Genomic DNA, 10,547 nt, shown 5'->3' with positions numbered 1-10,547 from the left:
GTCTATAACAGGTGGTATTAGAGCCTGGTTAAATAAAGTAAATTGTAGGCATCATGTTGAGCTCCAAGGTGGTGGAGGTTATAACTTCTATTGAGCAATGGCCTTATGAGTTTAAGGCTCTTACTACTTGTAGGGGTAAGAAGGAACTAATCAATACTAACATTAAGGAGAGATAACACTTGATAGAGTACAACATGGATGAGGACGTGTGGGATCTTGTAGGATATATCTAAGAGCTCAAGAGAGGCATGCTAGGAGCAAGCCCCATGCAAGAAGGGGTAAGTGAAAAAATTTAGTTCCTTCCTTGCTAAGATCGAGTGGCTTCTTATTCCCACCCACCCTAAGAAACTTACTCTAACTTTGCCTTCGCTTACTTAGATGTCGTTTTTGCCTCCATAGATGGAAACTTCATTAGGATCTATTAGATTTACAAGCCAACATGGAAGTCGAGTTCTAAGCTCGTTAAGAATACGTGGCCACATGCAAGAGGGCCTTTACTACAAGCGTTTGAGACCTTGCCTTAATTATGGCTATAGCATAGCCTTAGTAGACTGCAAGAGAAACGACTCCTTAAACCTAAAGACATCAAGGGGTGCTCATACCCTAAAAAAAAAAAAAAAGGTTAAGTTAACTTTTTATAATCAAAGAGGGTAAAAGGGGATAAAAGGGAGAAAAAAGTTTAACCCTTAATAGAGTTAGCATCTAGAGTAGTTAATCCTAAGAAGAGTTGGTGGATCTTTTATAAAGAGGGCTACAACATAATCATTTGAATAAAAATTTCATTATCTTAATCATTACTAGTAAAATTAAGTGGTTTTTGTATGGAGAATGATTTACTAGATACCCAAAGAAAATGACTCAATGTGCCTAAGTAGAGAAATCCAAGGAAAAAATTAATCAAAGAGCACCATGATATCAAGGGGGTTGATCAACCCAAACAAAGATGCAAGAGTGCATTATTAGAATCAGCATATTATCAGCCTTTGATGCATGATGAGATTGAGGCCTACATGAAGACTTGTCTTTTTGTTATGCTAATAAGACAAGAATGGTGACCATTGATTTCATCAATTCACTCCCAAATTAGATGGATATGGGTTAATCATTGTGATAAGGATGATATTAAATTTGATTCTACAAGCATGAGATTCTCATATGAGACATTTATAGCAACCTCAAAGGATTGCATGACCAAGGAGGTAGTAAGCTTATTCTTAAGCATACAATGAAGCATTGGGCTATTCAATGATTATAAGTGATCGGCCCTTATGATTCATTAGAAAGTTCTGGACAGGTCTCTTTAAATTGATGGAATCTAAGCTCAACTTCTCCGTTAACTGCATGACTTCCGTGAATGCTCTTCTAGTATCTTAATAAGAGTATAGTACATAAAAGGATCATATTCTATGGTTGTAGTCTGTACATGTTGCAGATGAAAATTGCTTCTTGCCAAATCAATCAACTAGCACCGTCATTGGTAGCCACTCAACAAACGCTTATAAAGCTTATAGTATTGCTATAAATGCAACATATAATATTATACCCTAAAAGGAAATAATATCGAAAAGGAAAGTTGATTACACAAATCTTATACCCTAAACAGCACAAAAATATAGCAAGCATAATAACGAGATCATTTATTGCATAGCATGATCATTAATTTTCCACTATATTAACTTTACTTGGCAATATTATTTCCAAAAGGCTTATTAATAGCAATTTCTACTTCTACTTCAGATCCCTCGTACACATAATATGCACACAACAAAAGATCATCCTCCATTTTTTTGGAAAGTCGAAAAAGAGTTACATTTTTTTTTTCTCAATTCCCCAAAGTTTTTGAATTTTCATTTTTAAATCAAAGATTGTATTTGTTTCTTTCACCTTGACATCAGCCACAGGCCTCGATGACTTTAACACTATGAAAAACTCTTTCTCAGGTTCTGGCATGACGGTAAGATGAACACTAGTTGCACTATAGAAGCCATAATGTGCAATGGTCTCTACGTTCTTTAACACTATTTGATCGAACCATAGGGTTTGTCTCCCTACTCTCACATTCAAATCCTCTTCAATCCTTCTCTTCAACTCTAGAATGGTGGAGGCAGTGGACATTTCAATCTCTCGTATCACCTCTCCTCCCTTGATTTCAAAATTCACAGTCATCATCAGCTTGTTGGAATTTTCCAAGGTTTGATTCTCCCTTGGCTTCAACTAGTACAAACAAGACTAGAGCAATCTTTCTACATACCTATGAATTCTACGCTACCACCAAAGGGAATATGTTTGTTCTTTAATTTACATTTTTATTTACTTTTTTAAATACGTGATTTATTTTAACAAAATCCTTTTAAAAATAGAGATAATTAACATTCCGATAACTCCTCAACAAAAAATCATGAAAATGTCAATATTGATTTTTTTTTTTTTGACTTTGATTGTTATTATGGTTAACAATTTAATTTAAAACAACATGGTCCCATGTGTTTCACTCATCCAATAATTCTTGTTGCACTTGCATTTCTCTAATATTCAGTATTTAAACTAAAATTATTTATTAAAAATTAATTATTTTTTTTTATGATTCATCACAAATCATGATAAATTTAAAAATAAATTTTTAATTATCACATTTCTAAAAAAAAAAAAAAAATTCAAAAATGTTGTATTGTTTTTTCTTAAAATCCCAATGGATAGTAATGAAAAAATATTAATATTTTCCTATCTTTTAGATTATTTAGGGAGTTTTCAATTAAAATAACTCTTTTATGAAAAAATTAACTACTTTGTCAAATTTATGTTTAAAATGATTTTTTTTATTAGTATTAATGATGTAAATATTTAAATTGAAATTGAAGTCTAAATTATCAATTAAGACTTGAGTTAAAAAATGAAATATCAATTATTAATTACGATTTCAATTTTTAATCTAAAATTTTAATTATCAATTGAAACTTTTGTTAAAAATTAAAGTCTTAATTATTAATTGAAGTTTTATTTTTGAATTGAAACTTCAATTGAACACTATCGTGAGAAGATGATTTGACATATGTTAAAAGAGAACAAATTTTAAAAGAGGCCTCAAATGTATATTTTTACGGTCAACCCGACCATTTCGATCCAAAATTCTAATTTAGTATGTGGCCATCGAAATTCTCTTAATGGCTTTACTGTTTATGCGCCGCATTTTTTTCAGCAGCTGTTTACCAAAAATACCAATTAACGATATGATTACGAAAGGAATTGACAGTTTCTAGAAGCTTTCAATTATTTTCATTTTGGTCACAAGCATGGCAAAAATAAATGAAAAATAATTTTGATGATGGAATGGGAGTTAATATGCATTTGCGTATTGGAAAAGTTTTTAAAATGAGACTTAAACCAAAAAGTTAAAATTACAACATTATATCATAAATATATATATAATTTATATATTATTAAAATTTAAAATAATTTAAAACTTAAAATATTTTTTATATTAAATATTTATTTCATTTGATTAAATAATAATAATAAATTATTATCTTTTGCAGTAAATTATGAACCAAATGGTAGAACATCATAGTTTAGAGACTTTAATAGATAGGTACTGTCTTACTTCAGCAAACCCCAATTGTATGTGTTTGAGATAAAAATAAATGAGTTGAATTTGAGATGATTTTTTTTTAAAAAAAATTAAGATAAGTTTGAAGCGAATTCGGAGATGATTTTGTGGGTGTTTAGTAAATCAATTTAATTATTTAAAGTGATTTAATAATTTAATTAAAATTATGAGGGAAATTAAATAAATTTGATAAAATAATTTAATGATATGATTTAAAGTAAAAAAAATAATTTTAAATAATAAGTAAAAATAATTAATTCTTTTTTAAGTTCATATTTTTATTTTATCTTTTTACCTCAATTTATCCTAATTACCCTTGTGATCTTCTTTGTTTTTTTATGACCTCCATTATTATTTGACTTTTTTGCTTTAACTATAATTTATAAGAATAAATATGTAAATTTGATGATTTAAAATATTTTTTAAGTTAATCAAATAACCTTAATATTTAAGCTAATAATTAAATAATAAATTTTAATTTAATAATTTAAAATCAATTTAAGTCATTAAATAATAAATATTAAGTTTTATCAAACACACTTTTTGTCTCTTACGTTAACATATTAAATAAAAAATTAATTTAGTTGTGTTTTTTATTTTTAAAATTGTTAATATATATAATCAAATTTTATTAAAATAAATTATAAATATTTTACATGTATTAAATAAAAATTTTATTTATTTTCTTTCAAAATTCCTGCTTAGACCCTTCCATTCTTTTTCATCGAGAGTAGGTGAGACTCTTTTTTTTAAATACATTTTCTCTCATTTCTCAGGATGGAATGTTTGTTCCAGATCATACGCTTTCGTGTTGAAGTTGAATTGCAGGTGGGAAATAGATATAGATATAATAACTCAAAACAACTTACTACTACGACGTCGTATCACGGACATAAATCAATTACAGCACTGAAATTGATTATATAAAGTACCCACCTCAATGTCGTAAATGTTGAATGACGAAAATGAAATTTCATCTTGAATTGAATAGGCCCACTGTCATTGCTGGTTTTGGAAGTTATGAGTCTTGCCTTCTTTTGCAATGAAACTATAGGAGGAAAGTCATTAACCCTTTCATTATCTAAGGAGCAATTAAAATTTAAGAAGAAAGTCTTTAATTTATTTTAAATTGTAAGGATTTTGCATGGATATCGTTACTTAGCATTTTTTTATTTTTCTTTGATCCATATTTTTTGAAAGATGAATTTGTAATCTCGGAAGTTGAAAGTATATAATAAAATTTAGGGACAAGTAAATAAGATCAAATTATATATATATATAAAGATTGAAAGTAAAAAATGTATGATGAAACTTAATACAAACAATTAAGATCAAAGTATAAAAAAATAAGATCAAGTTAGAGATGTCGATATACGACGAATGAGTAAATTACTTTTATTTCAATTCTAACCATACTAAAAATATTTAAATAAATTATCATATTTGATATGTCACTTTCATTTCAACCGTTCTCTTAAATGAAACAAGTTGAGTAAATGAACTTTTCATACTAACATCATGCCTCCTCACATTTCATTATTTTTGTTCTTTTGAAATATATATTAAAAATAAATATAGTTTATTAATAACTAAATAGATATATAAATCTTTATAATTTATTTTTGTAATGAATAATACCCTTTTAATTTTAGAAAAAAGTAGAAAGATTAAACGAAGATGGGGTAGGATAAGACAAAGTAATACCCTAACATACTCCAAACCCATCGAGATTCAAAATTAATTTCTCGAACTAGTTCCTAATTCCTCTAACCTTCTCTCAAATCTGAGTTTACAAGAACAATGGCCCTAATGTCATCTTTAAATTAGATATGAAGACACAAAATGACGAAATTAAAATACAAAACAAAGATAAGTCAAGTTTGAAACCGATTTAAGCAAATCGAGGCTAATGTTAAATCTATGAGGACAAATAAAATTTGTTGTAATATCATCTCTAATCCATCTATAAGCAAAAAAATTGTCCCATTATATCTATAAACCAAATATTAAAGTATAAACAACAAGATTAAAATAGAAAATAGTGAGAGAAAACTAAAAGGTTGTTCGAAAAGAAATTGTAGGAAGTAAATCTCGTCCTAATAACCCTTGTAAACAACTTATACTACACCGTAATATCATTTTTATTAGGAGGGCAATTGAACTTAGTTCTTACTTCTTACCAGTCACATCCTGCAAGTACATTCGAGAGGGCTATCAACTGCAAAATTTTTTTAAAACTTCCGTACCCTCACAGGCAGACAGAAGATGATCATCTCTATTTTCTTGGAAAGGCGAATGAGAGTAGTATTTTTCCTTTTCTTTTCAATGCCCCCAAAGCTTTTGAATTTTCAGCTTCAAGTCTGCCACCTTGTACCATTCTTTCACCCTGATAAGAGCTTCTGGACAAGTTGCCGACTTCAAGGTGATGAACAACTCCTTTCAGGCTCTCTGCCATGACCTACATCAAGTTGTGTACTTGCCACCACAATTCGCAATGGTGTCGTCATCATTCCTGGAACCATGGGATTTGCCTTGCAAATTTGGCTTCAACGGTTCAACCCCAGAATGGTTGCTGCAGACTAGAGGCGGCATTTCCACTGTCTGGGTTTCTTCTTGGCTTGAACTAGTCCAAAAAAATCAGCAAGAAAATATTGGTATTGATGGTTGCATGTTTTGGCATCATCAAATGTTTGTTTTTAACCTTACATTTTTTTATGCATGGATATTTATGTAACTTGGAGAAGTCACGGTCCCCATTTTGGGAAGGCGTGAAGATGACTTGATGATCATTGGGCACGGCCCTGCTTTCGATATTAATTTCAGAGCCCTCTGATTCTGTCACCAAGCTCCTGGCCCAATCACCATGGGCCCATGTCCATTTCTTGTATTTTATTGTATTCAATTCAAAATGCAACCATGAAAAGCACCTGCAGGATTCCAGAATTAAATAAATGAAAACTCTCATAGTTATTTATTATCATCTTCTTCAGAATGAGAAGATGACATACTTTTTTACACTACTGTCACAGTCATTCATGGCTAACTATGAAGAAGAAGAAGTTGGGCTGGAACTTACGTGTATATATTCTTCTCCTATTCTTGCATTTTCCTTGCCAAGATCCATATTGAACTCTAATCCATCAATAGTGTATCTTGTAACCTAAGCCCAAGTGATTATCTGCCATCAGTTTTTGTTCCTCTTCTACATTTCATGAACTTACACCATGGCCATGCTTGCTTTCTTCCTTATGTTTTCATGTGAAAGATTCCCTCCAGATTAAGTATTCTAGATGTGATATATGGAAGTCCCTACAGTTCAACCTGCTATTCAATAAGATCAATATCCAACCCACACCACATTTAATCAAGCTGCAGATTCTCAAGGACAAACAAAGGTCACAGTAGAAGCCATTTTGATCACTAAAAATATTAATTTAGGGATAATTTCACTTCATTTTGTATAGAATACATGGGTAGCAGATTAGCAGTTCCCATACTCAAAACTGAAAATCCTTTTGGATTAATATTTTGGTATCATCAATATTACTCAGGTGGAAGAGGAGGAGGTCGTACTACAGTCTACAGATTTGGTCAGATTCTGAGATACAACAATTCTCATCCACTTGCATGCCTATAATGATAACAACAATGATAAACAAAACGAAGAAGAAGATCATGATGGCCACCAACAAATTATGCATGAAACCCATGAACATGAATTAGTTTTTTTCTTTTTATTGGGATAGGCATGCGCACTTAATCAGAATCATTAGAAGACTGGAAATTAATGGGATATGCACAGATCAAACATTAATACAAAAGGGGCAAAGCAAATCCCAAGAGTCCTACCTCAGTGAAAGTTGTTGGTTCAGATGCCCATGAAATCTCCAAGCAATGATCTCTCCTAGATTCTTTTCACCAGCATGCATATAGGAGGATCCTCAAAGCAACACAGTAGGCCTGGAAAAGGACGTCTAACATGTTTTGCCATTATTGGATTCTAACTTTCAAAGGGTTATAATTCTCCAAGAAAAAATATTATTCCTACAATAATGTTATTTCCAACTTCAATCTCAACTCAAAATAAAGCTTAATCTATAATAGTTTCTTACTAAATATCAGTCCCACATTCATAACATGTCCAAGACCAAATTCTTTGTTTTTCAAATTTTCACCATATAAACTTTAAATGAAAATGTTTCCTTCTGATTTCTTTGTTTCCTAGTAAGGTTTTATCCAGCCATCACCCTAGTAAGGTCTTATCCAGCCATCACCCCGACCACACACATACAGAAGAAAAATAACAACATTTCACACTGCATATGACAGAAATATGTATAGTACAAGCTCTACATGAGTGATATAAACTAAGTTCGGTTTAGATAAGGAAGATATTTATACCATAGAGTAGATCATTTGGAGGTTAAATTCATCTAAAGATATTACAAAGTTTGGTTTTAAAGATTATGTGCTCCTCTTTGGATCGAATTTGTAGTTGTTTTGCTTCTGTAGTCTTTTTCCATGGGAAAAAAAAATTCTAAACACAAAATGAAAAAAAAAAACAAAAAGACAAAGAGGATATATGTGGTTAATGAGTAGAGCCACTGCAATCTCAAGATCAAAATCGAGTCATACACTTGCCATTAATTTCCTTTTGGTCTCATGAGTTAAGAGCTATATATATCGGCCTAAAATTCATAATCATAGTATTTAGCTGTGAAAGTACTGAAAGTGGATGCATTTGTGGCCTCTACTGGTTCCCTTTTTCCCTTTCTTTTCAAAGCTAAATTGTACTCTATTAACAAAACATTCATCATCTTCAAGTGTACGGCAGATTTCTTTTTATTTCAAAGCATTGTTTGGGTTTTCTCTACCAAACAAGAGGAATGGATAAGAAGTACTGGAAGCAACCAATCACATGCTTGTAAAAATGTGGCACGGTTCTACCATCATTGGCCGTTTGAAAAATAGGGTACCCTAAGCTTGTATCTGAGAGTACGTATCAGTGAACCAACCTGCAGCAAGACATGTCTCCTATGATCTACACACCTAAATCTACAACAAAAAAATATGTGCTAAAGAGCTTGAACATTAACCCAACAAGGCTAGGAGCTCCAACCTCAATCCACAGTGTTAAATCCATGGCAATACTTCAAACAAGTGTCCATGCCCATGCCCATTACTGGAAGTTGTAAGTTTGCTTTGCTTGTCCTCGATTTTCTCAGCAACCAAACGGAGGTAGCCTAAAAACACAACCACAACCCAGACCCAAAGATAAGGCATTCAAACATATATAACAAAAGAACTAACAAATTAAAAGAAGTAAATGGAAATGCAAAGCGTACGTACCTGCAATCCCTTCACTTATCAGATGATAGACACCCATTTCAGTTCATCCTCAATCTCAAATTACTGCATGATTTCAAGCTTGGAGATGGTAACTAGAGTTGTCTGCGACTGAAAATGAAATTCCCACATGGATTCTCATGGCAAGAACTCTAAAGAATGGAGAGGTCGTGGGGAAAGAATTGGATCAACATATAATATGCTCCAGTGGAGATATTGGAGAGTAGTGGCAGACCATGTTCCTGGTTTAGTCGTTCACTGCGAATGCAGCATCATCAAGATTCTCATCTCAAAATCTTTGGCAGAGATTGCATCACTGCCCTTCCATTGGGTGTGAATCTTGATGATGCTGCATCAGCTAACGACTGTGTCCATCACCTCATGCACTATACCAAACTCCTAGGTCTGCAGTATTTTCCTTCTTCTAAGTCATGGATACGATTCAAAAAAAACATAAGCAGACAATAAATCAAGAAATCGATGAAGATAAACATGAAAAGAAATTTCCTAGATCATTTTCTCCCGCAGTCTTCAATGGTTTGGAGGATACGGATCTCGCTTCACCGATGCGATTCCGGCGAAAACTGCCGTTAATAAGGAACCCATGTACTAATATCAGATCCCGGAGACTAACGTAATCCGATCTCGATGATAAGCCAAACCAAGAAAAGGACTTTTTCTTTAAAACAAAAAAAAAAAAAACAGAAAAAGAATCCAAGAAAATTAAATAAGATAATAGTTACGTAGGTACAAACAGGATTAACATATTGAAAAGGAAACAACAAAGGAAGTGAGAGAAGCTGAAAACAACCCGTTCCCCGGAATAACCCACCGGCGAAATCAATAGCTTTTGCGATGATATGATGGATTACAGTGTTGGTGTGAGTAGCTGTGACGCAGACATTGAAAGAGATGAGAGAGAAAAAGAAAAAAAATAAAATCTAGATGGAAATTATTAAGTGAGGTTAGAGAAGAGATTTGTGTGGGAGACGGACAATATCATTTCTACAGGTATATATCACAGGAATTTGACTTATATGCTGTTCAACTCCTGTGCCCTTCCCCAGTTTCCCTACTAAATTATTCTGTCTTCAAAAGAAATCACCATCTTTTAACCTTCTGTTCAACCCTTCTTTTGTTTCCTTTTCCTGCTTTCTATGTATCAAAACCTTTATCCATCACAATCCAAAATAATTAGAAAGAAAATAAAACAATAATAATAAATGTAATAATTTTTTAAATTAAGGAATGAATGGTCTAATTACCCGTTTAATAAAGTTTGCTTTGTATGTTAGTTCGTGTTAGCAGATATAAGCTTAGGGTATATACGGTAACTTTCTAAAAGTTATTTTCTACTTTGAAAATTTAAAATATTTTTAATATTTTAAAAAAATAATTTTTATATCTATTAATTTATTTTTAATCATTTTACAACTTTATATAATTATTTTTTAAAATAATTTTTAAAAAGCATCTTTTAATATTTTCTAAAAATGGTTTTTGAGTGTTAAACGTGTTTTTTTTTATTTTTTATTTTTAAAAATAAGAAATTGTTTTTAAAAACGGATATTACCAAACAGACCCTTATATATGTTTT

The 10,547-nt window shown here is 31.4% G+C and overlaps 1 long non-coding RNA gene across 5 annotated transcripts; it reads right to left on the bottom strand.

The window, feature by feature from the left end:
• Positions 1-5,573: 5,573 nt before the first annotated feature.
• On the bottom strand, positions 5,574-10,036 carry LOC117919989. Of its 5 annotated transcripts, none has more exons than XR_004652164.1 (4): positions 8,954-10,036; positions 6,681-8,847; positions 6,311-6,531; positions 5,574-6,227 (listed from the first exon to the last, which is right to left on the bottom strand). It is a non-coding gene; the product is annotated as an uncharacterized LOC117919989 (long non-coding RNA). The 5 variants fall into 5 exon arrangements; XR_004652165.1 differs by having other exon boundaries at positions 5,574-6,531; positions 6,681-6,925; positions 7,454-8,847; XR_004652167.1 differs by having other exon boundaries at positions 5,574-6,531; positions 6,681-8,619; positions 8,724-8,847.
• Positions 10,037-10,547: the final 511 nt, after the last annotated feature.

The sequence above is a fragment of the Vitis riparia genome, chromosome 8, assembly GCF_004353265.1.
Source record: "Vitis riparia cultivar Riparia Gloire de Montpellier isolate 1030 chromosome 8, EGFV_Vit.rip_1.0, whole genome shotgun sequence".
In the NCBI taxonomy this organism is placed as follows: domain Eukaryota; kingdom Viridiplantae; phylum Streptophyta; class Magnoliopsida; order Vitales; family Vitaceae; genus Vitis; species Vitis riparia.
The sequence above is the reverse complement of the archived record's forward strand: the minus strand, read 5'-3'. Positions and strand labels throughout refer to the sequence as shown.